Raw genomic sequence first — 25742 nt, 5'->3', positions numbered from 1 at the left:
AATCCTTTGATTCTGGGTCAACGTTGGCTAGTAGAAGTTGATGCATATATTGGCTATCAAGAAGGCATCATGACAACTATGAAGGGAGATGTTGTTAAATATCTGGTTTTATATCCTCCCTCCATGGCAAGAGTGCCCATTCTAAAAATATGTAAGTGGCCACCAGTGTACCTAGAAGAGAGCATCCATTCACCACTCATAGTAGCGAAAGCACTGGAATTTAAAGATGAAACTGAAGATGACGTTATCAAAAATTTTATAAATCAGCTAGCTTACGTGAGTAAGGTACAATGTCAGATGTTGAAAGCAATCCTTGATAACAAAACCATGGAAGATCCCCAAAAGGATATAGATGACCAGCATATTTAGACGACTATTGTTCATAACAACAAACAAGTTGAGATCAAACCAAGAAAAGTTCTAAAGATCAATGCTGGTCTGGATAATGAATGATAGAAAAAGCTTATCCAGGTATTGTAGAAAAATAAAGGGGCTTTTTCTTGGGATTATCCTGTTATGAAGGGGATAGACCCACAACTATGTACACACAACATTTATATAGAGAAGGATGCAAAACCTATCCGGCAACCTCAGCGGAGATTGAACCCACACCTCAAGGATATTGTGAAATGGGAATTGTAGAAGCTACTAGATGTAAACTTTATTTATCCTATTTTGGACAGTAAATGGGTCTCTCCATTGGTGGTCATCCCTAAGGAAAACATGAAGTGGCGTATTTGTGTAGACTATCGAGAGCTAAACAAGGTAACACAGAAAGATCACTCTCCCCTCCCATTCATTGATCATGTCCTCAATACGTTGGCAGGGAATCAGTTATGTCCTTTTTAGACGGCTGCAGTGGTTACAATCAAATTTAGATTTCCCATGAAGAATAGGACAAACAACCTTCACCTATCCCTGGGACACATTCGCATACAAGGTATTACCATTTGGCTTGTGCAATGCCCCAGCCATGCTTCATAGAGCTATACTAAGCATTTTTGTTGATCTAATAAATGAAGGACTAGAGGTATATATGGATGAATTTACTCCATATGGGGATGATTTTGATCAAGCATTGCAAACACTAGAAAAGGTCTTAGAACGATGCATCGCTACCACATTATGTTTAAGCAATGTCAAGTGTCACATGATGATGACGGAGGGCATGATCATGGGAATTACATCTTTGAAGAAGGAATACAGGTAGATCCAACAAAAATACAAGTAATTCTTTTACTGCCTACCCCTTGCACCCAAACAGAGGTACGTAGTTTCTTACGATATGCAGGTTATTATCACAGGTTTATCAAGATTTTTTCACAGATTGCGGCACCCTTATATGCTCTAACTAGAAATGTTTATTTCAGTTGGTTTGACAAGTGTGACATAGCTTCTGCAGGTTTAAAGAAACTAGTCTTAACAGCACCAGTATTACATGGACCAAACTGGGAGCTTCCTTTCCACATCTCCACGGACACATCAGATGTAGCTATAGGCACTATCCTTGGTCAATAGGAGGACAAGAAATCTTATGCTATATATGAAATTAGAAAAAATCTCACTACTGCAAAACTCAATTACAAAGTGACATAAAAAGAATTCCTAGTCATTATTTATGCAATAAAAAAATTTAGACACCATATAACCAATTTTCAAGTCTTTGTGTACATTGATCATTCTTCCATTAGGTATATAGCTAATAAACCAATCACAAATGGTCGAGTAACACGATGGCTATTGCTTTTATAGGAGTTCGACATTACTATCAAAGATCGTCTAGGAAACAAAAATTCAATTGTTGATTTTCTATCTCGAATCCCGAAGGTTAATGATCCACTGGCAGTAGATGACCAATAACTAGATGAACACCTATTTGTCGTGGTAGTTAAGATTCCATGGTACGTAGATGTGGAAAATTATCTGGTAGTGGGGAAGCTACCCAAAAATTTAATGACAAGAGAAAGAAAATTGATTGTTCAGTGCAAGGCCTGGTTCTCTTGGATAGGTGGATATCTTTTTCATAAAGGGGCCAACATGTGTATACGCAGATCTATCTGCGAGGATGAGATACATACCATTTTGAAGAGTTGCCATGATGAACCCTGTGGGGCGACATTTCGTAGACCGAAGGACAGGACATATATTATTGGCCAACTATTTTTAAGGACGCTAAAAATATGCCCAGCCCTACGGCAGTTGCCAAAGGACGAGCCTACCTGGCCAATATGATGAAATGCCTTTATAGCCACAATTTTTCATATAGATGTTTGAGCATTGGGCATTATATTTCATAGGTCCATTCCATCTGCCATCCAATCAGAAGGCCTACATACTTGTAGCCACAGATTATGTGACAAAATGGGTGGAAACAATAGATTTACCAATAGTCACAGAGGAAGGAATGATTAACTTCCTTTCTAGGTTATTTCTGTGGTATGGATTACTGCGAGAGGTGATCACAAATGGAGGAAAGTAATTCACTGGGCACAAGATTACTACCACTCTCGAAAACCGTCATATGATGCACAATATCACTTCTCCGTATCAGCCATAGGTGAATGGGTAGGTCAAAAGCACCAACAAGGTTATAGAAACAATTCTGACCAAGAAAGTCTCAACGCATCAGCAAGATTGGGCTGCTACACTACCAGAGACCTTGTGGGCCTATCGTATGACTTGGAGGAATACTACTGGATACTCTCCCTACCAGCTTGTGTTCAGTAAAGAACCAATTTTTCCAATCAAATTCGAAATAAAGACTCTAAGGACGGCACAGGAAGTGGGTCTGGATTTAACAAAATCCCAAACCAAGCATCTTTCGTAGATTAATGAACTAGATGAGGCTCGATTGCTTGCTTTGCAATGAACTGCAAAAATACAATAGCAAAGGGAAAACTGGCATGACATCCTTATCAAGAAGAAAATGTTTCAAAAAGGGGATTGGGCACTTCTATTCGATTCTAGATTCCAGGAATACTCGGGCAAGTTGAAAACAAGATGTCTCAGCCCTTATGAGATTCAAGAAATACATAACAATGGTATTCTTACCTTAAATACCATAGACGAATTTGGTCATTCCTTTAAGGTAAACGAGCATTGAGTGCACCTCTATCATCAACCGCTTACCAAGGAGTCTTTCTACGAGCAGGTACACGAGGACCCCTCCATGCAAATTCCAGCTGCAGGGAATGATAAGCCAACATCTTTTTCTTTAAAAAACTAAAATTTATTGAAAATTGCAAATAATGTACATATCTTTGTAGGCATTGTAAATATGATTTTTTTTTTTTAAGTTTCACTTTTCTTTTCTTTGTTTTACATTGTTCAAACAATTAAACGTTTGTTGTTCAATTGATTGAACAACTCATGCTTTCCTCTTTTGTATTTCGATGTTCAAACAATTGGACGTTTGTCCTTCAATTGATTGAACAATGCAGTTTTCTTTTGTCGCATTTTTCTATTCAAACAATTGAGCGTTTGTTGTTCAATTGATTGAACAACACATTTTTCTTTTTTTTTTTCTTTGTTCAAACAATTGAACGGTTATCGTTCAGTTGATCCAAAAACGCATTTTTCTTTTTGTTTTTTTTGTTGTTCAAACAATTGAACGTTTGTCGTTCAATTGATTGAACATCACATTTTTCTTTTTATAATTCGTTGTTCAAACTATTGAACGTTTTCTATTCAATTGATTGAACAACACATTTTCCTTTGTTGTTTTTCATTGTTCAAACAATTGAACGTTTTCCGTTCAATTGAATGAACATCACATTTTCCTTTTTTGTTTTATACTGTTCAAACAATTAAGCATTTGTCGTTCAATTGATTGAACAACACATGTTCCTTTTTGTTATTTTTCGTTCAAACAAGTGAACGTTTCCCATTCAATTGATTGAACAACACATTTTTTTCATTTGTTTTCGATGTTCAAACTGTTGAACGATTGCCATTCAATTGACTGAACAACGCAATTTTTCTTATTTACTTTCGTTGTTCAAACTATTGAACGACTTCTATTCAACTGATTGAACAACACAATTATTTCTTGTTTATTTTCACTGCCCAAACAATTGAATGATTGTCGTTCAATTGATTGAACATCATACTTTCCTTGATTGTTTTTCGATATTCAAACCATTGAACGCCTGTCATTCAATTGATTGAACGACATTTTTTATTTATTTATTTCACTATGAAAATGATTGAGAAATTTCTTTTCAATCAATTGAACAACACTTTTTATTTTCTATTTTGATTTTTCCAATTGAATCACATCTTTTATGAGCCAAATTGTGATTTTTTTTCATTTTTCTCTTGTTCATTATGCCATTTCCTTCTTTTTTTGTATTGCAAATAAGCACCATTTGCATTGATTTGTGCCTCTTCTAAAGAAAAATAATAACAATATCATTATGACTTCCAAAATCCTTTTGATTGGTTATCTTTGTCCATAAGCTAATATGGTGTATCTTTACAATGGCTATCTAAACATCCTTTCTTTGGACACATCATGAAATGATTCATTATTCTTAATCCATGATGGCTTATGTTTATACTTCAAAATGGATAAAACTCATCGATATAATGTTAAGGGGATAAGAGTATAACAATTCCATTGGCATCTTCTTACCTCTTACACCATCCCTGACTCTTAAGGAGCAAATGAGCCTCCCTTTTCCTACAAGAAAGATTCCAAAATTAAAATAGAAAAATGCTTAAAACTTTGTCCAAAGAGGATAGGGGGTCTCATCACGAGTCAGCCTAGCATGATCATAAGGATGTAACTATTGAGTGTTAGTGTCAGTATCTTCATCCCTCCGCCAGAGATCAAATCCTCTTGTTGCATTGCATATTAGTTGTCCTGCCAATTTAGCTACATTCCATTAGGTGCATGGATCATTTGACTCTTACAGTCTCCCTCATGTCATTTACCTGCTGCCTCATGTTTATTCATCAAAAATTGTATACAGTCAACTTTTTGTCTTAAAGAATTGCAAAAGTATTTTCTAGCGTTTCATGGTCATTTAGGTCTAGGGTTTCATCAAAAAGGGTTTCAAAAAGTCCAATAATAACCAGCCGGCACATGAGGAGGTTCTAGCATCAATAAATTTCATAATCAATTGTTCAGAGATGTGTTTTTCCTCAAAACTCTGTTTTGAGGAAAAACAGGGTATTTTTAGATTTTATTGTACAAATTCATGTAATTTTATTTCCTTCAATGTAAATATTTTCACCTGCAACCCTGGTCACTTTTCCTGGCCTCAGTAGCTCCAACCCCCTGCAAAGCAAACAAGACATAGGTCATTTAGTTCATCACAAGCTCAAAGAAAGTGAAAAATCTCAAAAGCAGAGTTTGAAAACTAAAGTCATTTTCCCAATCATTGTAAAGTAGGTTTTATAAAACAAAAAATTAAAAGCTCCTTGTATATAAGTTATTTATTCCATTGAAAGGTTCATTTTCATTTAAAAGTCAAAGTTGGAGAAATCTACCCAAAATCAAAGGTGCGGCGCACTGGGTAAGTGGCGCGACGCACATAGAAGGTGCGGAACATAGGACCACGATTTCCAATGCAAATTTACACCGGCGTGATACACACACAAGGCGCGGTGCGTTGGGTTTGATGCACGACACATAAAGTTTCCAAGCCCAAATTTTGCCACAACTCACCCCAGATCATCCCAAAATGATTAGATCTTCATTTGTGCAAATAGGTTGAGCCTCTATCACTGCTTTTCATCCAATTTTTTATGGTTGTTTTATGGTGGTTGTGTGAAAAAAAAACCAAACCCTACCTCTTGCACATTTCAAAGGAAACAGTGCTTAGGGTTTGAACTGTTGTTTTGGCTACTAAGTCATTCCCTCATCTTTCCACTCCCTCACTTATTTTCCTAGTGTATTCCCCTATTACCTAATTCCCATATTCCCAAAACAAAATCATATATCCCTATCCCCACTCCTATTTTTTCCAAAATCCCAAATATAATTCCCAAACCCTAGTGCTATACCCAAAACTCCTAAACTATTCCCTAATCCCCTATTTCCCTAACTAAACCCTATACCAGTCCCTAAAATTCCTCATTTCCCCCCCTCTACAATCCCTCATATCACTTTTCCCTTGGTGGCAGAAGTCAAAAAACATCATAAATCACCTACTTCTCATCAAGACAGCTCATCCACCTAGCAGAGATGGAATCTGATCCCTCATATGCTTATGAAGAGGAGACACATAGTGACTCACCTACAGAGGTACATGCACCCAAGAGGCCTGTTGTTGGGAAAAGTATCCAATACGGAATGACCCTATCCCACTCTAAGGGTGATAGTACCTCAGCAACAATCAAAGCAAAGCTATTCGAGATTACTTCTTTATGAGATGTAAGAGAGAGGGGGAAGAGATCCACTAACCGATGTCTTCCACTAATGATTGATCCAATCTTCTCTCTTTGCTGCTTGCTCCCAGCTCCTTGCTCTTTTACTGGCCCAGCTACACCAAGATCCTGCAAAATAACAAGAGAGGGGAACTACAAGAAGCATACATTCATAATTGATTCAAGGATTAGAATAAATCAAATACACAAGCATAACAATACACCATTGAGACACACGCATATAGAAGAACCTCAAATGCTTTATTAATGGAAGAAGTAAAGTTCAGGAAGTGATACAACCATAAAAGGCCCAATCCAGCATCACCTCCCAGCAGAAAGAAATCTCCTCTTCACCTCCTTCAAGCAAATCACCCAATAGTTCTATACTCAAACCAACAGCACTTCCTTACATTCACAATATTCCAGCCTCCCTAGACCTCATGAGAGAGCTCTATATATAGGAGTTTTGGAGAAAGGATGAGTCAACTTGAGCTTGGCATGGAGCTGACTAGTGTCCTCTCCCACTTCAGTTATTCTTCAGTTCTTGAGTCCACTTGGAGGTTCTTGCTTCCACTTGGAGATCTAGACCCTCTTACTCATCATTAGGCGAATTCTCTGATCCAAGTGTCATTTTGGAAGCTTCCTGGGCATTGACACCTTGAGGAATGACTGTGCCACTTGGCCAAACTCGCCCAACGCAGGTAGCCTTCTTTGCAGTTGACATTCAGCGTAGGTACACAGTGGAGCAGTTGACATTCAGCGCAGATGCTCAGTGGAGCAGTTGACATGATCCAGAATTAGCTTGTTTTTGAGTGTTTTCAGGTGGAGAACTGATATTCAGTGCTATGGTTTGCTGACCTTGTTCCTCTAGGGGTAGGAACAACATGTTTAGGGACTTTGGATCCCTTAGATTATTGACATTTCATGCTTCATGCTGTAAGGCACAAAAATGTCTATAACAGTTGCCCCCTAAAGTATGAGGTTGTTTATCGGGTGAAATGCTTTATCAGGAGGATCCGAAGTTCATTCAATTGCTGAGAGGTGACCTGTAATAAAATACAATACAATACATTATTTTTCATTCTGCTTTCATGATCTAGCTGAGGCGGGCATTCCCATGCTCATCTTTATAAATTCATTTTGGTACATAGAACAGACGATCGTCTGATGGTAGACTGATAATTCTCTGCTGAAATTATCATCCTTTGAGTAGGATGATCATCTGCTGCAATGATGTACATGTCAAATGTATTTATGTTTCCTGAATATATATCGCAGCCCGGATGGATGAAACTAGATCCGGGGTCTTCGAACTCGTTCGATCTTCATTCTAAGTACAAGTCAATCCTTGTGAGAATTGCGCTGAAGTCGAACATGGAAAGACATCGCTTGATTACCGATCAATGATGTGAACCGTTAACAAGCGCGAGAGGAATCACCGATAATGATAATGACCCTCAAGGTACTGCAGTACAATTCACGTGGTGTGAATATAGGACTTGGCGTCGAACACCACGCAAAATCTTCTGGTCGAAGGTCATTGATGTACACCTTTCGCTGGAAGTGAGAAACTTGCCATTGACGCATTCAAGCTTCAAAGTACTGAGGGGGGTGTTCCTAGATCAACTTCTTGGATAATGAGCTGACATCGACAAGAAGCGATCCGTCAAAGGAGGGCCTTAATGAATCCCACATCAGTGACACGGAACGGAGCTAATGATTTTAGTGGAGGTGAAAACAATTTGTTACATATGATTCAGGGTGGCGATCATGGATGGATGAAGGATAATGTATGGCAGTGGATGGGACACGGTTGACTCTTTCTGAACAACATCTCTTGAACATATAACGACACTGATGCGATGGATCGGTAGCATTACCCCAAATGTGGATGGTTTGGCGAAGACCATGGTGATGAGACCGGTGAATGAAACAACCCAACCCGATGTGATACGGAGGAAAAGTGTCATGTTCAAGAGCGACTTGCTACCATTAAAGCTTTGAGGTTCTCCCAATTTTTCCCCAGTCATTTTTGACCAGTACCTCTTTATTTTTGTCAAGCTTGAGGAGGATAACATATGCTTGTTCTATAACCTGACCTTCGGGCAAGCCCATCGCTATGTTTTAACGAGCCTAGCGATAGGGAAACTCGTTCTCATCTAAAGACAAGTTTGTCGCTATTTAATCATTTTAACGAGTCTAACGACAAGGAAAACTCGGTCCTTTTCATTTTTAGAGAGTCTGAAAAGGTACAGAAAGTTAACTCCAAAATTCCTTTTTCGTCATCTAATCCCTTAAGTCCGAAAAAGTATAAAACAATACAAAAGGGATGAGTTTTCGATAATTTTAACGAGCCGAATAAAACAAGTGCTCGACCTTTTTGTGTAATAATCCCTCAGGTCCAAAAAGATTAAAATCTAGAGGGATAGCTCTTCCGGTCCTTTTAACGAGCTGGAAGGCCAAAACTCGGCAAACTTTTCATATTTTACGAGTCAGATGAAAAGAGCTCAAAGAAGACTCGTCTTTTGAGGAATGAGTGATAAACAGGGATAGCAGTAGATTCCAGGTACAGGTTGGAATTTTCCAATCACGGCAGTGTCACAAGGAAGGCTAGGTGAAATCACTCTTCGCAGCTGTTCCTCAAAATGGGTAAACAATCATATGGAGGTGAACGATCGACCAAATGACGGTGGAGGTGGCAGGTGCAAACACGAACAAGGCTTTTAATGGCTAATAACTTTACTATCACAATGGTTATTTACCGGAATAGGTTCATTTTTTAATGAGCTTAAACTCTGGAGGAAACTCTTGCTCAATCTTATGTTTATTTTTTAACAAGCATGAACTATGTGCTAAAACTGCTCGGATCTCGCTTTTCTATTTTTTAATGAGCATAAATTCCGCGGTAAAACTGCTCGATATACCAGTCATAAGATAAGAATGTCTCCTGTGAGATAGCTATTTTTTATGGAGCTTTATCTCACAAAGCTATGCTCCTTCTCATCCTTTCTTTATGCAAGTTTGGAAACGGCTAATCCTACGAGTTTAAAGGGTTAGACCTACAGGTTTAAAGGGAGGACCTAAAAATTTAAAAAATAAATAGTCGTCCCTTGCTTGCACTCTAAAAGGTTTGCATGCCCCCAGATATAAAGTAAAATTTCAAGGCTACCCCTACTTATCAGTTAAAACATTTGTTTTAAAGGGTGAGGCTTGCCACTTTCTGGTTACCCAAAGGTTGTTTTGTTAACACCATCAAACGAAAACATTTCCTCGGCAATGTCTACCGAAGTAGGCAATGGTGAATGACCTTTGTCAAACAAGTAACCTTGACAAAAGAATCCTATTCTAGAACAACCCCTCTTCCATCCACGGACGGGGTACTGACTAGTCATATTCTCTCGCGGAAATTCTACCTTATACCCAGGGTTTCCTCTGCCCGAAGCAGACCAGGATGCATGCCCCGTGGGTTCCAGTCCCATCTTTCCGAATCACTCGCACTCATCGGGAAGGAGGACTGGGGGTGGAGACATTTCTTGATTGAATAGACCATTCAAGGTTGGTATGTGACTATTTGCGATGCGTGATCCCGGAAATGAAAGTTGGTCTACGAGCTTGACCATTCTTCCTTCGTGTGGAAAACACATTACTCTAAAGAGTGAGGAGACTATTGCCTCCATGCAATATATAGATTCTCATCCAAGGAGTAGGTTATAATCCAAGGGTCCTTGAACAACCATCACGTTCATTTGAATGGTCTTCCCTTTCAATGTAACAGGCACATTGGGGAGGATCCCTAATGGTCGACTGGTTCCTTTATCAAAACCTGAGAGATTTCTTATCTCAGGCAAAAGCGCCGGGGAACCCAGTGCTTTCCAAGCAATAGAGGAAAGGATACTCACAGATGCCCCTTCATCAATGATAGTGCCAGCCATTACCATTCTATAAATTTGGACTATGATTCTGAATGGTATACTGGCTGGCAACCGGGGTCTGCCTAGTTGGTTCCAATCAAAGGACACAACCAGGTTGCTTGGTGGTGGGACCGAATACACGGCCGGATATGACCATGACGATGTTCCTTCCTGCGATAAAGGAATGGGCGTATTGCCCTGACGCTCATCAGAATCTGTGTTGATGAAAAGAATCTGGATGGTGTCATCCTTATTCTCTTCAGTGAGGGTGTCATTTGAAGATGAATCTTCAGTGACGGTGTCATTTGAGGATGAAACCTCTGAAGGGAGAACCGGGTCAACTGCCATTTCGACCTGTAGACTTTCGTCTGGTCTAGATTCAGTAGGTTCATTTTCAATGACTGACGCTTCAGTTGACCACTTGAGCGGGCCAGCTATATTTTCAACCAACGAAGGACTTGGCACGAGTTTTTTGTATCCAGGAGGAAGTCTCAACGGTGAAACCGGGCGATCTTCCAAAACTCTCTTCGCTTCGTCTAAGAAGGGACAACGGTGGATGGCGTGATCGCCTTCACATAGTCTGCAGGGGGATCTTGCTCCCCCTCTTTGTCTTGAACCTTCACTTTCGTTGGTTGATGGTAAGCACTCAACATGGCTATCGGAGGTTGATGCCCCTGAATTGTGCAACCGAGGGGACCAGTCCCTTAGTATCCGGGGAATACAGGGACAATCTCTATGGAAGTGGTCTCCTCTACATATGACACATGGCGATTTAGGCCCTGTCTGTGCTATGTGTGGATTTTTGTCAGATGTCTTTTGCTTGCCCCCTGTCGCCTTAGGCTCCTTCTTCTTCTTCTCTCTCTTCTTCTTCTCCTTCTTCTCCATGGGAGCTTGGCTTTTGCCGGCTCTACCTTGCGAAGATGAAGGATTGGGGGAAGAGTTATAGGAAGTTGAAGGCTGGTGGGCAGCTCTAGACTAATCTAACTGTTGACTCGACTGTTCAGGAACCATGGTGTTCTGAACTACATTGGTTGAGAATAGCCAAATTGGCAGGCCAATTGTCAATCCTGGAAGCGACAATGTGGCCATGTGGGGTGCACCAAATTCTCCCCAAGAGGAGAAAGGACTAGGATTTCCATCATGTGGAATTCCTTGGTTGGTGCGTTCCATGTTCTCAACCTACAGATCAACGCGGGAATAGGAGGTGATTATGTTCCATTTAAAATAAATTTTATAACGACGCTTTAGACACAACTTGCTTTTTCATTTTTTAAGAGTCGAGAAAACGCTAAAGATGACTCTAGTCTCCTTTGATGTTTTAACGAGCCCGAAGTGACAAATGCTCGGATGGACTTTTTCAGTTATAGAGTTTGAAAAAGGCCAAAAGAAACTACTCTGGAGTTCTAGGCAGAGGGTGTGCCAAACTTTTCGCAAAACCACAGAATATGTTTTACGGTACGAGTGGTCGATCTTCGTGAATGCTGTGTTCACTGCATTGCGATTAGTAGGGCGGCTGACACGGTTTCCTATGGATAAAGGCTTTGTTCCTATAGGGGTCTCCCAATATATACACGATGGTATGTGGGAGCAAAAGTCTGTATTGATACTTATCGCTTCACCGTGGAGGAATCACCCAACCACTCAACGCTAAGATATCACGTTTAACGACGCCGAAACACGTCTCTAGCTTAGACCTCTATGTGTTTGCGTTATGTTTCAATGCGTTGTTATGTAAATTCAATTTATTTTAAGGTTGATCTTGTTTAGCAGTTTCCCTTTATGGATCACCACGAGATGTATGATAACACTCCTAAATGCAGTCTAAGATGATAAGCAAGCTTTTCAATCTTTCAACTTTGAAAATCTTAACTACTGAGGGAAAAGAAAGACATCATCTTTTCACACAGATCATAGCGCACACACTAATGCACTTTTTCCTAAATCGACATGCAAATTGTCATAATGCACATGCACAATGCAGGTATTTCTTTTCTCTTTCTTAATGTTGATGTAATACAAAAAGAAAGCTGTCGTATAACTTTGAATTCGATTTCAAGTGAAAGCAAACAAGCTTGTCCAAAATCAAAAGACACCTTAAGATTTACTTGTTTCGACACTAGAAATACATATAAATTCAAACCATATGACGAAAGCAAAGCTCAATCAGCTATGAACAGCAAACAAACTAACTCTTAAGATCAGAACGACACTTTATCACAGGTCTAGATCTAAGAGGCCACAACAAGACTAGTTCACTTTCGTTATGGGAAACTGCAAATGATACAAGAAATACACAAAGAACAAATACAGTTTCTTTATACAACTGAGGTGGAATAGTGGCAAGGAAAGTTGGTTTTAGATAGGTACATTGACTGATAACAGGCTGCAAAAACAAGGATGAAAACAGGGCAATAAACAGCAGGGAACCCCAGTAGCACTAGGCAAAATTGGTTCAGCGCAGGTGGTACACTGTCAGTTTGACATTCAGCGCAGGTAGCCCCTTCAGGATCTGCGCTGAAATGCAGACTGCCTTCACAGTGCCTGCACTGAAGAGATAAACTTTCGTTTTTCTCAGTTTCCGGGTCACAGATTGCTCCAAAATTCACAGTTTTTGGCCAAATCAGAAGCTATCAATCAAGTACACACTAAGGGATGAAAAGGAGGATGAAAAGCTATCACTAAGAGTTGTTCAGAGTCCTTGTGGATCAGCTCTTCAAATCATAAACATGCCCAGAAACTGAGCTAGAGTAGCTGCCCTCTACTTTGCATTTGAAAGCTCCAAATGCAGTTTGATTCGGTACTCCCTGTGTTTATGAAATGAATAGCAAAAACACAAACAACCAACAAGATACAATCCCCAGTGGAGTCGCCAATTTGTTGTTGGGAAAAGTATCCAATACGGAATGACCCTATCCCACTCTAAGGGTGATAGTACCTCAGCAACAATCAAAGCAAAGCTATTCGAGATTACTTCTTTATGAGATGTAAGAGAGAGGGGGAAGAGATCCACTAACCGATCTCTTCCGCTAATGATTGAACCAATCATCTCTATTTGCTGCTTGCTCCCAGCTCCTTGCTCTTTTATTGGCCCAGCTACACCAAGATCCTGCAAAATAACAAGAGAGGGGAACTACAAGAAGCATACATTCATAATTGATTCAAGGATTAGAATGAATCAAATACACAAGCATAACAATACACCATTGAGACACATGCATATAGAAGAACCTCAAATGCTTTATTAATGGAAGAAGTAAAGTTCAGGAAGTGATACAACCATAAAAGGCCCAATCCAGCATCACCTCCCAGCAGAACGAAATCTCCTCTTCACCTCCTTCAAGCAAATCACCCAATAGTTCTATACTCAAACCAACAGCGCTTCCTTACATTCACAAGATTCCAGCCTCCCTAGACCTCATGAGAGAGCTCTATATATAGGAGTTTTGGAGAAAGGATGAGTCAGCTTGAGCTTGGCATGGATCTGACTAGTGTCCTCTCCCACTTCAGTTATTCTTCAGTTCTTGAGTCCACTTGGAGGTTCTTGCTTCCACTTGGAGATCTAGACCCTCTTACTCATCATCAGGCGAATTCTCTGATCCAAGTGTCATTTTGGAAGCTTCCTGGGAATTGACACCTTGAGGAATGACTGTGCCACTTGGCCAAACTCGCCCAGCGCAGGTAGCCTTCTTTGCAGTTGACATTCAGCGCAGGTACACAGTGGAGCAGTTGACATTCAACGCAGATGCTCAGTGGAGCAGTTGACATGATCCAGAATTAGCTTGTTTTTGAGTGTTTTCAGGTGGAGAACTGATATTCAGTGCTGTGGTTTGCTGACCTTGTTCCTCTAGAGGTAGGAACAACATGTTTAGGGAATTTGGATCCCTTAGATTATTGACATTTCATGCTTCATGCTGTAAGGCACAAAAATGTCTATAACAAGGCCTCATAGAGGTGGCAAACATATTTGAGAAGAACCAACCACTCTTACTGAGTTACAGACCTACCCTCTTGCCATCAATTATTTCCAACACCAGTCCTGCTACGAATTTTGTGAGATGGTTGTTGGAATTGAGTTTCATCATGAGTCGGCTCGTTTGTTTGTGCTTCATTTACATGATGGTCAAGCCACTCTAGCTAGTGTCACATTCACATAACACCAGAATCTATGTCACTAGAAACTGGTATTCCTAACATTGGAGAGCAATGGAACAAGAGGAAGCAAATTGACAGGCAGCATTATGAACCATACATCAAGCTCGGTTATTTAAGACAACTCAACAGAGTGTTTCCTTTCCAGTACCTCAAAGATTCTTATGCTCCTTTGATGAAATTGATAATGAAGTATTTCAGTTGTGAGGGCCGGTTTTCCCATTTATATGCTTATCATATCAGGCTGCTAATGCATTCTACCAGGGTGAGGATGATGAACCTCCCCTACTTCATGTGCTGAAAAATTGAGAAGATGACCACCCTAGTACAACACAAGACTCCTCAGCAGTGGTTCAATAGTATATATCATTTTTCTCTCATTAAAATCGTAGTCATCCATAAGCATGGCTTACAGGGCATCACTTGGGAGGACTTCATTTCTCGTGGGTTTTTCACAGCTCCTCAGGGACCTTCAGAGGCTGTACATGAGACAGGTGGACCTTCATATCAGCATGAGGATCATGAGACACAAACCGATAGTATGTCGGTTTTTATCACTTATCAGAAGGGCACTAGATAGTTGTTCGCAGCAGCCAAGCGAGTATTATCTCCACCCGGGGTGGAAGGGGTCTCACTTCTGTCATCAGCACAACAGGTTCATGACAAAGGCAAGAGGCCATTACAGGATAAAGGACCATCAGGTGAGTGTGAGACTGATTTCATTCTCATTGATGGCGATGATACTGATATGGGCCTGTAAAGCACAAATCTCAAAGAAGTCATTCAAGAGCAGCAGACAGACATCAATGCCTTTTCCCGCAACTTGGAGAGAGCTAAATGGAAAATATAGTACCTGGAGCAAAGAAATAACCTGCTTGAAAATTAGCAAGCGATTATGGAGTTGCAAAACATTTGGGAGAATCGCTAAGCCACCCAAAGGAGGAGGGTGGAGTTCACTTCACTTGAGCAGGAGGTCAATGCCGATCGGGAGTCATGGCTTGAAAGAGCCATTATCCACTTGGAGAGGAGGTTATAAAAGGCCATTAATGAGAAGAATATGTTGAGAAACATGGCATATCATTATTTGTCAAGAAATATGGTGTGCCAAGCTAGAATCAGGAGCTTGAAGGCAAAATTGAAGAGAGCATCAAGGAGGCAAAAGGAGCATGAAGGACTTCAGATATTGGCTAAGGCTTCCTTGGCCCAACACAATGCTTGATGAATAAAACTCACCCCAAATTTCAAAAAATTTGGGGTACATTTTGCATTTTTGGAATTTTTGGCACAAAAAACAAGATTTTCTGCTCTATTCGCCGCGCCACATGGCGCTCGCTTTTGATAGGAGCCTCCAAATGAAAAAAACTAGGAATTTTTGGATTTGGAATGAAAAAATATGCTTACCTCCCAATGGCCAAGAAATTTGGACAGGTTTTGAGCCCTAAAAAAGGTAAAAACACTCAACAAATGACCTCACTGCCCCTATTTTGACACACGGGAAGCAGTGTTGGAAGAACTGAATTTTGGAGGTGAAAATGGAGGTCAAATTGAAAAATTCCACTTGCGTTGAAAAGAAGATAGGAAAAAATTTCCAACAACCACACTTGGAGCAAATTTGGACACAGGGAAGGCCTTCAAAAATGACTTCAAACAGGTGCTATGCATAGAGAATTTGGCGCGGCACATAGAGGAAATTTGGCCCAGTTTGACCAGGAATGCTCTGTTTTTTGCCTAGCTTTTTCCAGTTTGACTTTTTCACCTTCTTAGTGTTAAATTTGTGATGTAATTTAATGTATATTGATGGATAATGATGTAAATATGTCAAATTTTCACTTGTGGGGGTAGATTCATCTATTAAAAAGTTGTTTGAAACTGAATGAATCAGTTCCCTTGTTTCTAGAGGCATGTTGTTCCAATGCCTAATTTCTAGTTCCCAGTTTAGAATTAGTTAGAATGGCTCCTAAACATGTGAGCTCGAACCCTAGAGGCTAGGATGAGCTATGGCTTTTCTATATTTTGTGGTTTTCTAGTCATTTACATGGTTGGACTTTTGAGAAAGAAAGGAGCTTCATTGTATACTCATATCAGCATTTTGGCCAAGGAATTGAGATCAGGGTTTGCAACACTCTTTGGGATCCCTGTGGCATTTTATTTTGGTACAATGGTTTCTTCCTTATTTTTTTATGTGTTATGTATGACATTATCTATCTTGTTTCTTCCTAACTAAATCAAACAAGAGTGAAAGTAGAATCCATTGAAATTGTAGTGGTCTACTTGAGGTTTGCTTTAGTTTCTTGATGTTTTCAGCTGTTTGGAGAGGATCCATGACTTCTCTTCCCCTCTTCAGCTCCTCACCTATCTAATACCTCCAACTCATTTGATTTCAAGTGCCAAAATCAGTTGCCTACCTTGCCCCATTGATATCTCTACAAATCCGAGCCTCATTCCCTGCACCCAAAATCTGTTTTTCCATTTGAGCGAGCAAAAACATCATTTTATTCAATCAAACTCTCTTGCACACATACCTAGCCTAAGATCAGTAGTTATATCAGTCATCTCAAGCCTTTAGTGATTATATTTTGCTGAGATTGACCCAGAGAGAGCCCTCTCCCAACCTGGTAGGGCTAGATACCATGTTAAGCGTGGTTTGATGTTGGCCCTAGATCCTACCTCTCTCAGCCTGAGCTAAATCTAGGCTCTAACATTGAGCATTGGAAAAGGTATGTATTTATCATTTATTTCTTTGTCTTTTCCTTTAAATCATAACTTCTTTACATTCTAAGATGGTAATATGTTAGAGAATTATGATATAATTAAGGAGATTTGTGATTGATGAAAAATGACTAATTATTGTCTTTTTCTACACAGAAAGTGAAGAAAATGGAAAATAACTATTGCGGAGGAAAAGACAAAGCAGAAGCAACTGTTATCCCTTTTATGGGAAGATATATCCAGATGAGGAAATCAAGATCGGAACGCATGGTCTAGGAAAAGGAAGAGGAAACACGGTATCAGTGCAAGTGGACAAAACGATAATTGAAGATCAAAGATATGGTGAATCCCTCAGGATCCTTTGATCCTGAGGGATCGTTGCTTCAAGATTTATCTGTATTTTTTATCCTTCCGCCTGGCCATTATAAAAAGGGACGTCGTTGCTAGCCCAGGGGGCGGATATTATTTTCAATTTGTATAACTTAGTGTTGTAATCTTAACTTTGATCATCGACTCTCTTTAAATAGCGATAGCTGTAACTCTGTCATTTCCGATTAATATATAACTTAGTTGTTGTTCCATTATTTGATCCTGGATTAAACACATCAGTGCTTCCCTGGTGGCTAAGGGCCCAACCGTAGTGGATCACTTGCTTCTTGTATCATTATTTTTCGAGAATAGTCATGTGTGGTTGGATTTCCTTTGCATTTCTGTAATTCATTTTATTCAGTAATCTTCTGTTCCTCAACATTTCATTCAATTTCTCTATTATATCGAAATCATAATTGAATAGCAAGATTGTTAGTCACAACCAAATTGTTATGTTGTTCATTCTAAAATAATATTGCACTGTTTAACTCAGATTCTGTTGTTCATTTATAGATTGATATTGTTGTTCATTTACAGTTGTGATTGTTGTTCATTTAACTATGGCTCACTTACAATTATGATTGTTGTTCATTTAACTGTTGTTCAATTATAATTGCAATTATCATTCCTTTATATCTATGGCTAATGTCATGTGCGTTAGAATAAGATTATTGATTCTATAGTCATTGTGTGTTTACACTTAATTAAATTTGTTGTCCCATTTCTATAGATTTACTTCGGTTTTCTATTCCTTTCTTAGATTGTTGTTCAATTCCTTTATTAGTTAAAGTTTGTTGTTCAGTTCCTTTCGGTTAAGATTGTTGCTTAATTCATTTCTATAGATTAAACTTTGTTGTTCAACCTTTCAATAGAATTAGTTGTTGTTCCTTTTCTATTAATTGAATTTTTATTTTCAGCATTTGCTTTGGTGTGAATATAAATATCTACAACTATAACAAACATTGACTATTGTTGTCTAGTTCTCAGATTGGAGATCTTGCCTATGATTGGTTTTCATTTGCATCAGTTTATAGGGGAGAGAGTTATCATTACTGAGTCCTCGACTGATGATTATTTGAGTGAATGATTTAGTTCATAACATTTCAGTTTCTTGTTGTTCCAATTAGATTTTGTTTCCAGCATTCATTTATCTTTGCATTTTAAGCACTATACTGCAAAAAATTTCTCTTGAGAAAGTGACTACCTTAGACTGAGTACACTCTTGAAATAAAAAATCATCCTTGGGTTGAAAATTAATGTGAAGATAATTAGGAGTTAAAAAGACACCTTTTTATCGCTCAACATTTTGGCGCCATTTCCAGGGAGAGTGTAGCCATTTGTTTCCTTTGAAAAAGAGAGTAGTGTAAGTACTTGCTAGGATAGAGTTAGGTTTTAAAAACAAAATGTAAGAACCTTTGTATGGAGCATGTAACAACCCTGCTCTCCCGCCTGCTCTCCCGCGGATTTGTTGGTTATTTTGGGTAGAAATAAGTATTTGATTTCTGTGCATGACCAAGTAGAAAAAGCCTGAAAAGAATCTTAAACCACTACCCAAGCCTGATAAAGCGATGGGGCTGGTGACCCTTTGCTGATCAACCTTTATAAATGAAATCCTTAAAAAAGTAGAATCTCAGCCATCAGTAGGCCCTAGAAAAGTTTCTTCTACACAACCTACCAGTTCCCTTCGGGCCACAGAATCACCATCTGTAGCCTTTGTTGAGGTGCACAGCCAAACAGAGGAGCAATATTTTCAAGAAATTGAGAATTCTAGCCCAAAATCGTTACAAGAAGGGAACTTTAGTAATGTCTGCAAAGAAGGAGGAGAAATAGGGGAAACTAAAGAGCCAAGATCTCCTCTTGGAATAGCTCAGCCACTAAGAAGCCCAGATAAGGGAAGTGTTGCCAAAATCATCTAGAGCAAAGCTAAAGAACCTGAAGAGCTAAAATCCCCCGGACATTAGTTCAGCAAGGAACTCTCATCATCCCAGACAAAGGAAGTGTTGTCAAGGCCATTCCTACTCCTTCTAACTAGCCTAGGAATACACCCCTAGAAATCCCAGAAGGATATTGGCACATATTTGACCAAATGGCCCAGAACCAGCAAACACCTCAAACCTCCACACTGCAATATCCCATTGTAGATACTGCAGTTAATGCACCTATGAAGGCCATCCCTCTCCAACATATTCCTACATTCCATGGCCTAACATCGAAAGATCCAGACACATTTTTGTTTGAATTCGATGTACTATGCCGGGGGTATGAGTATACCAGCAACCCCAAAAAGCTAAAATTATTTCCATCCACATTAAAGGAAGAAGCTTTATGATGGTTTATGGGATTAGGTGGAGATGTTATAAATGACTGGGATTAGATGAAAGCTGCTTTTCTAAAGAAATACCGAGATTATTGTAGGTTTAGAGAATTAAAGGATGAAATATTTCAGATGGTAGCTAGACCTAATGAGACACTAGAAGAATGTGTTGAACGTTTTCAGTGTAATCTTCAGAGATCTCCTTATGCATCATTACCCTTACCTAGCAATATATTAAAAATGACGTTAATTGAAGGAATGAAGGAACAATGGCTTGAAACACTAAATATTATTGGAAAAGGTGACATCTATCAAGAAAATTTTGCTGAGATTATTGATTTGTGCATCAGGAGTTCATGAGGCAGTACAAGGCTAAAACTAGCGGAATGTGATAGGTTCACAAGGGAAAACAAGATCTTCAGTGAAGTAATAACCCGCGCAGAAATAAAAAATTTACTGGAGAATTTCAAAACTGATATATTGGGGACTTTAACAACACAACTCGATATTATGCAAGCTAAACAGAAACAAGAAAAAGATGAGCAAAACCTGGCAATATTCTGCCCGAGATGCAAAAAGAAACACAGCCATAAAGAGTGTCCACTAGATACAGTTCAAGTCTATGCTATTTGTACAAAAGGTCACTCCACAAAGAATTTCCCCTCACTTCCGGGTTTGAAAGCAGTGTATAGAGAAGTGGAAGAAGAATCAAAACCGGTGTACCTACTTAATCAGCACTGTCAATGGCAGCCACGACAATCAGGTATGTCCTCTAATCCGTCTTCTTCTTTCCAACTTCTACAATATCATGCTCAACAATATAATACAATGTGGCAAAATCAACCACCTTTTTGAAACTGGTCACAACAACCATTTCCTTCATCACCATGGACAAATCAAACAAGCCAACCTAATTGGACAAATTTTCCCTATTCTTCACCATTTTGGCAAACCAATGCGTATCCAACACAATGGTCCCCTCCCACTTTGTAGAGTCAAGCCTGGCAGAAAAACTAGAAAAGACCGATGAATCAGCCTGCAGGAACCATTCCACTCCCTCAACCTACATCGCCAGTGCCATATACAATACAAAAAAAAAACCCAATCCAACTTAATACCACAAATCCTTACTGAACCCAACCCAAACCCAAATAATAGACTAGTTCAATATGTTCAAATAATCGAAACACAAGAACTAGAAACTGATCTAATGGAGTGCAACGACCTTCAATTAAGGTCTAGGCACATTATAGAAACTGAGGGAGACAAAAATGCTCAAGTTGAAAATCAATTACCCATAGAACAACTGCTACAAGAAGAAGATGTGGTTAGACAACAAACTCATGACCAAGCAACCATGTCTTCTCCCCCATTCCCAGAACGATTAATCATACCACGCCCTATAGAACATCCTGACTTTGATATTCTGGGAGAACTTAAAAATTTGTGTATAAAAATCCCACTCCTCCAAGCTATCCAAGATATCCCAATATATGCAAAAACCATCAAAGAATTATGTATATGGAAGCCAAAGAGGAGAATAACAACTAACCCCACAATCCAAGTAGTTGGCACCCTATCTGATCTGTTATCAGGAAGAGAAGAACCTATCAAATATGAAGACCCAAGGAATCCTATAGTGATGGTGTTAATCAATGGACAAACCTTTTCAAATGCCTTAGTTGATTTAGGGGCTACAATTAATATTTTAACAACCACCACTTGTCAAAAACTGGGCATTACATCAGTGGAACCAACCTCCACCTTATTAGAACTGGCTGACCGATCAGTAGTTAGGCCAGAAGGTACACTATATGATGTAATGGTATCCGTAGATTCCTGGGAATACCCTGTCGACTTTCTGATAATCAACACCAAAAACCGATTTGATGGACACCCGTTAATCTTAGGTAGAGCTTGGCTTGTGACTTTTGTTGCTTACATTGGCTGCCGACAAGGCAATATCACCATAACTAGAGGGAGTAACATCAAGAATCTACCTCTATACCCTCCAGCCTAGTCAAGTGTAACAATAATAAAAACTAACAAACAGCCTGTATCATACCTCACAGAAAACATTAGGTCCCCATTAACCATATAAGATGCCCTCTATTTTAAAGATCAAACAGAGGATGATGTTATTAACAACTTCATTAACCAATCTAAATCCAAATCCCATGTACAATGTCACATGATAGAGGCAGCATTTGACAATGAACTAGAAGAAGAACCCCTCAAAGACACTCATCATGAAACAATATCCACTACCTCTATTTCAAATAGAAAAAGTACAGAGATTGAGCCAAGAAAAACCTTGAACATTAACAATAACCTGACTCCTAAACAAGAGGAAAATTTGGTCCAACTACTGAGAAAATATAAGGAATCTTTTGCATGGGATTATCTAGACATGAAGGGAATTGATCCCTAGCTATGTCCACACCACATTTATACAGAAAAGAATGTTAGACCCATTCACCAACCCCAACGGAGACTCAACCCTCACTTGAAAGATATTGCGAAAGCTAAATTACAAAAACTTTTAGATGTAAACTTTATTTATCCAATCTCCGATAGCAAGTGGGTCTCTCCACTAGTAGTGGCGCCAAAGAAGAATGGAAAGTGGAGGATTTGTGTAGATTACAGAGAATTGAACAAAGCAACTTAGAAAGACCACTTTCCCCTTCCATTCATTGACCAAGTATTAGAAACATTAGTAGGAAAGAAATTATTTTCCTTCTTGGATGGCTTCAGTGGATACAATCAGATTCAGATTGCCCCTGAAGACTAGGACAAAACTACTTTTCCCTGTCCTTGGGGAACATTTGCTTATAGAGTCCTACCCTTTGGCCTATGTAATGCCCTTGCCACATTTCAGAGGGCCATCCTCAGCATCTTTTTAGATTCATTAAATGAAGGGCTCGAAGTATATATGGATGATTTCACACCATACGGAGATGATTTTGATCTAGCACTAGACACATTGGGAAAGGTGTTGCAATGATGTATTGCCACCAGGCTCTATTTAAGCCATGAAAATTGCTATACGATGATGACCGAAGGGCTCATCCTAGGTCATTATATCTTAGAAGCTAGAATACAGGTAGATCCGGCCAAAATTCAAATAATTTTGTTAATACCTATTCCTACCACACAGACAGAGGTACGCAGTTTTCTTGGATTTTCTGGTTATTATAGGATATTCATAGAACATTTTTCTCGAATAGCTGCACCTATATACTCACTGATAGGGGAGGTTTATTTTGTTTGGACAGATAAATGTGACCGTGCTTTTGAGGATCTGAAAAAGCTTGTGTCAACAACCCCAGTGCTCCGAGGCCCAAATTGGGACCTGCCATTTCAAATTTCATCAGATGCTTCAGACACAGCTATTGGAGCAATCCTTGGGTAGGAAGAAGACAAAAAACTATATGCAATCTATTATATTAGCAAGAATTTGTCTCCTGCTGAGCTAAACTATACCATTAGTGAAAAAGATATTTTAGCTGTAATACATGCTGTAAATAAATTTAGGCATTATATCACTGGATATCCTATTATTTTATATACAGATCACTCTGGCATAAAATATTTAGCAAATAAACCTATTACAAATGGTAGAGTAACAAGATGGTTGATATTATTGTAGGAATTTGACATCACAATAAAATATCGACCTAGGAAAGAGAATCCTGTAGCTGACTTTCTCTCACAAATGTCGAAGCCAAAGAATGCAAGAGAAGTTGAACATCAATTCCCAGATGAACATTTGTTTGCTGTTACTATCAACACACCCTAGTATGCTGATGTTGAAAATTATTTAGCAGTAGGAAAACTACCAAAGCATCTAACCCTCCATGAACGAAAACAAATTGTGCAATGTAGTACCTTATTTTCTTGGATTGGGGGCTACATATTTCATACAGGGGAAGATATGCACATTAGAAGATGCATCCGTGAAGATGAAATATTTGACATTTTGAAAGCTTGTCATGACAAAACGTGTGGCGGACACTACGCAGATCAAAGGACTGGTCACAAGGTTTTGCAAACAGGTTATTACTGGCCCACGGTCTTTAAAGACGCTAAGAAATTTGTTCAAGCCTCTGATAGTTGCCAAAGAGCAGGATGGCCTGGACTATCCGACGAAATGCCTTTAAACCCACAGTTAGTAATCGAACCATTTGAGCATTGGGTGCTTGATTTTGTTAGTCCAATCAACCCATCATCAAATCAGAAAACATATATTCTAGTAACGACAAAGTATGTTACCAAATGGGTTAAACCAGAGGCACTTCCAAGAGCTATAGAGGACTCTATGATTCATTTCATGTTCCAAATATTTGTCCAATATGGCCTCCCGAGAGACATAATCATGGACAGAGGACCACAGTTTGTAGGTAATAAATCGTTGCAACATTAAAAAATTATCACATTCAACACAAAATTACAACTCTGTATCACCCACAGGAAAATGGACAAGTAGAGAGTGCGAATAAAGTGATAGAGGCAATATTGACAAAAACTATTGCAACACACAAGCGTGATTGGGCTTCAAGATTTCTGGAGGCCTTGTGGGCATATTGAACAACGTGGAGAAACACCACCAATTATTCACCATATTAGCTAATTTTTGGAAAGGAACCCATATTTCCTATAGAGTTCAAAATACAAACATTAAGAACAGCACAGGAGGTCAGTCTGAATTTAAATGAGGCCTATACTAACAAATTACAGAAAATTAACAAGCTAGATGAAATCAGGCTCTCGGCTCTTCAACGCACTGCATTAATCCAACATCAGAGAGAAAAATGGCACGATGCCTTGATCAAAAATAAAATCTTCCACGAAGGAGATTGGGCACTCCTATATTACTCTAGGTTTCAGGATTTTCCGGGAAAGCTTCAAACTCGACGGCTTGGACCATATGAAATCCAGAATGTGCATGACAATGGCACCATTACTTTGACTACTATTGACGGATCTGGGCATACCTTTAAAGAAAATGGCCACCGAGTGCGACTGTACCATAAACCGCTTACCCGAGAATCCTTTTACTAGTAGCTTTGGCAAGATTCAGAGATGCATATTCTCACTGAGGAAAATAATCCTTCCTCAGCATTGGTTCACTAAATAATTTCATTGTTCTTAAATTTTGTACATAATTTTTTCTTTTCTGCTTGTATAAATTATTTTCTATACATATTTTTTTTCATTTCTACATCTTTTTCATTTTGTTGTTCCTTTTCGAAGGAACAACATTTCTGCATTTTTGTTGTTCCTTTCCGAAGGAACAACACTTTCATTTTTTATTGTTACTTTCTGAAGGAACAAAGCTTTCGTTTTTATGTTGTTCCTTTCCGAAGGAACAACGCTTTTGTTTTTCTATTGTTCCTTTCCGAAGGAACAATACTTTCGCATTTTGCTGTTCCTTTCAAAAGGAACAGCATTTCCGCATTTTTGTTGTTCCTTTACGAAGGAACAACACTTTCATTTTTCTTTGTTCCTTTATGAAGGAACAACACTTTCATTTTTGTTGTTCCTTTCTGAAGGAACAACATTTCTGCATTTTTGCTGTTCCTTTCCGAAGGAACAACACTTTTGTTTTTTGTTGTTCCTTTCCGAAGGAACAACCACTTCATTTTTTGTTGTTCCTTTCCAAAAGAACAACACTTTTGTAGCACTTTTTTTTTTCTCTATTCCTTTCCGAAGGAACAACACTTTCATTTTTGCTATTCCTTTCTGAAGAAACAACATTTCTGCATTTTTGTTGTTCCTTTCCAAGGGAATAACACTTCCACCAGATTTTTTTGCCATTCCTTTTAAAGGAACAACCCTTCTTCGCATTTTTTTCCTTTATGTCGTTCCTTTTGAAGGAACAACAGTTTCGATTTTGAATGATCTTAGGTTTTTCCATC

Source organism: Pinus tabuliformis, chromosome 8 (assembly GCF_031772625.1).
Source record: "Pinus tabuliformis cultivar Carrire ecotype Pingquan chromosome 8, CPIR1, whole genome shotgun sequence".
In the NCBI taxonomy this organism is placed as follows: Eukaryota; Viridiplantae; Streptophyta; class Pinopsida; order Pinales; family Pinaceae; genus Pinus; species Pinus tabuliformis.
The sequence above is the reverse complement of the archived record's forward strand: the minus strand, read 5'-3'. Positions refer to the sequence as shown.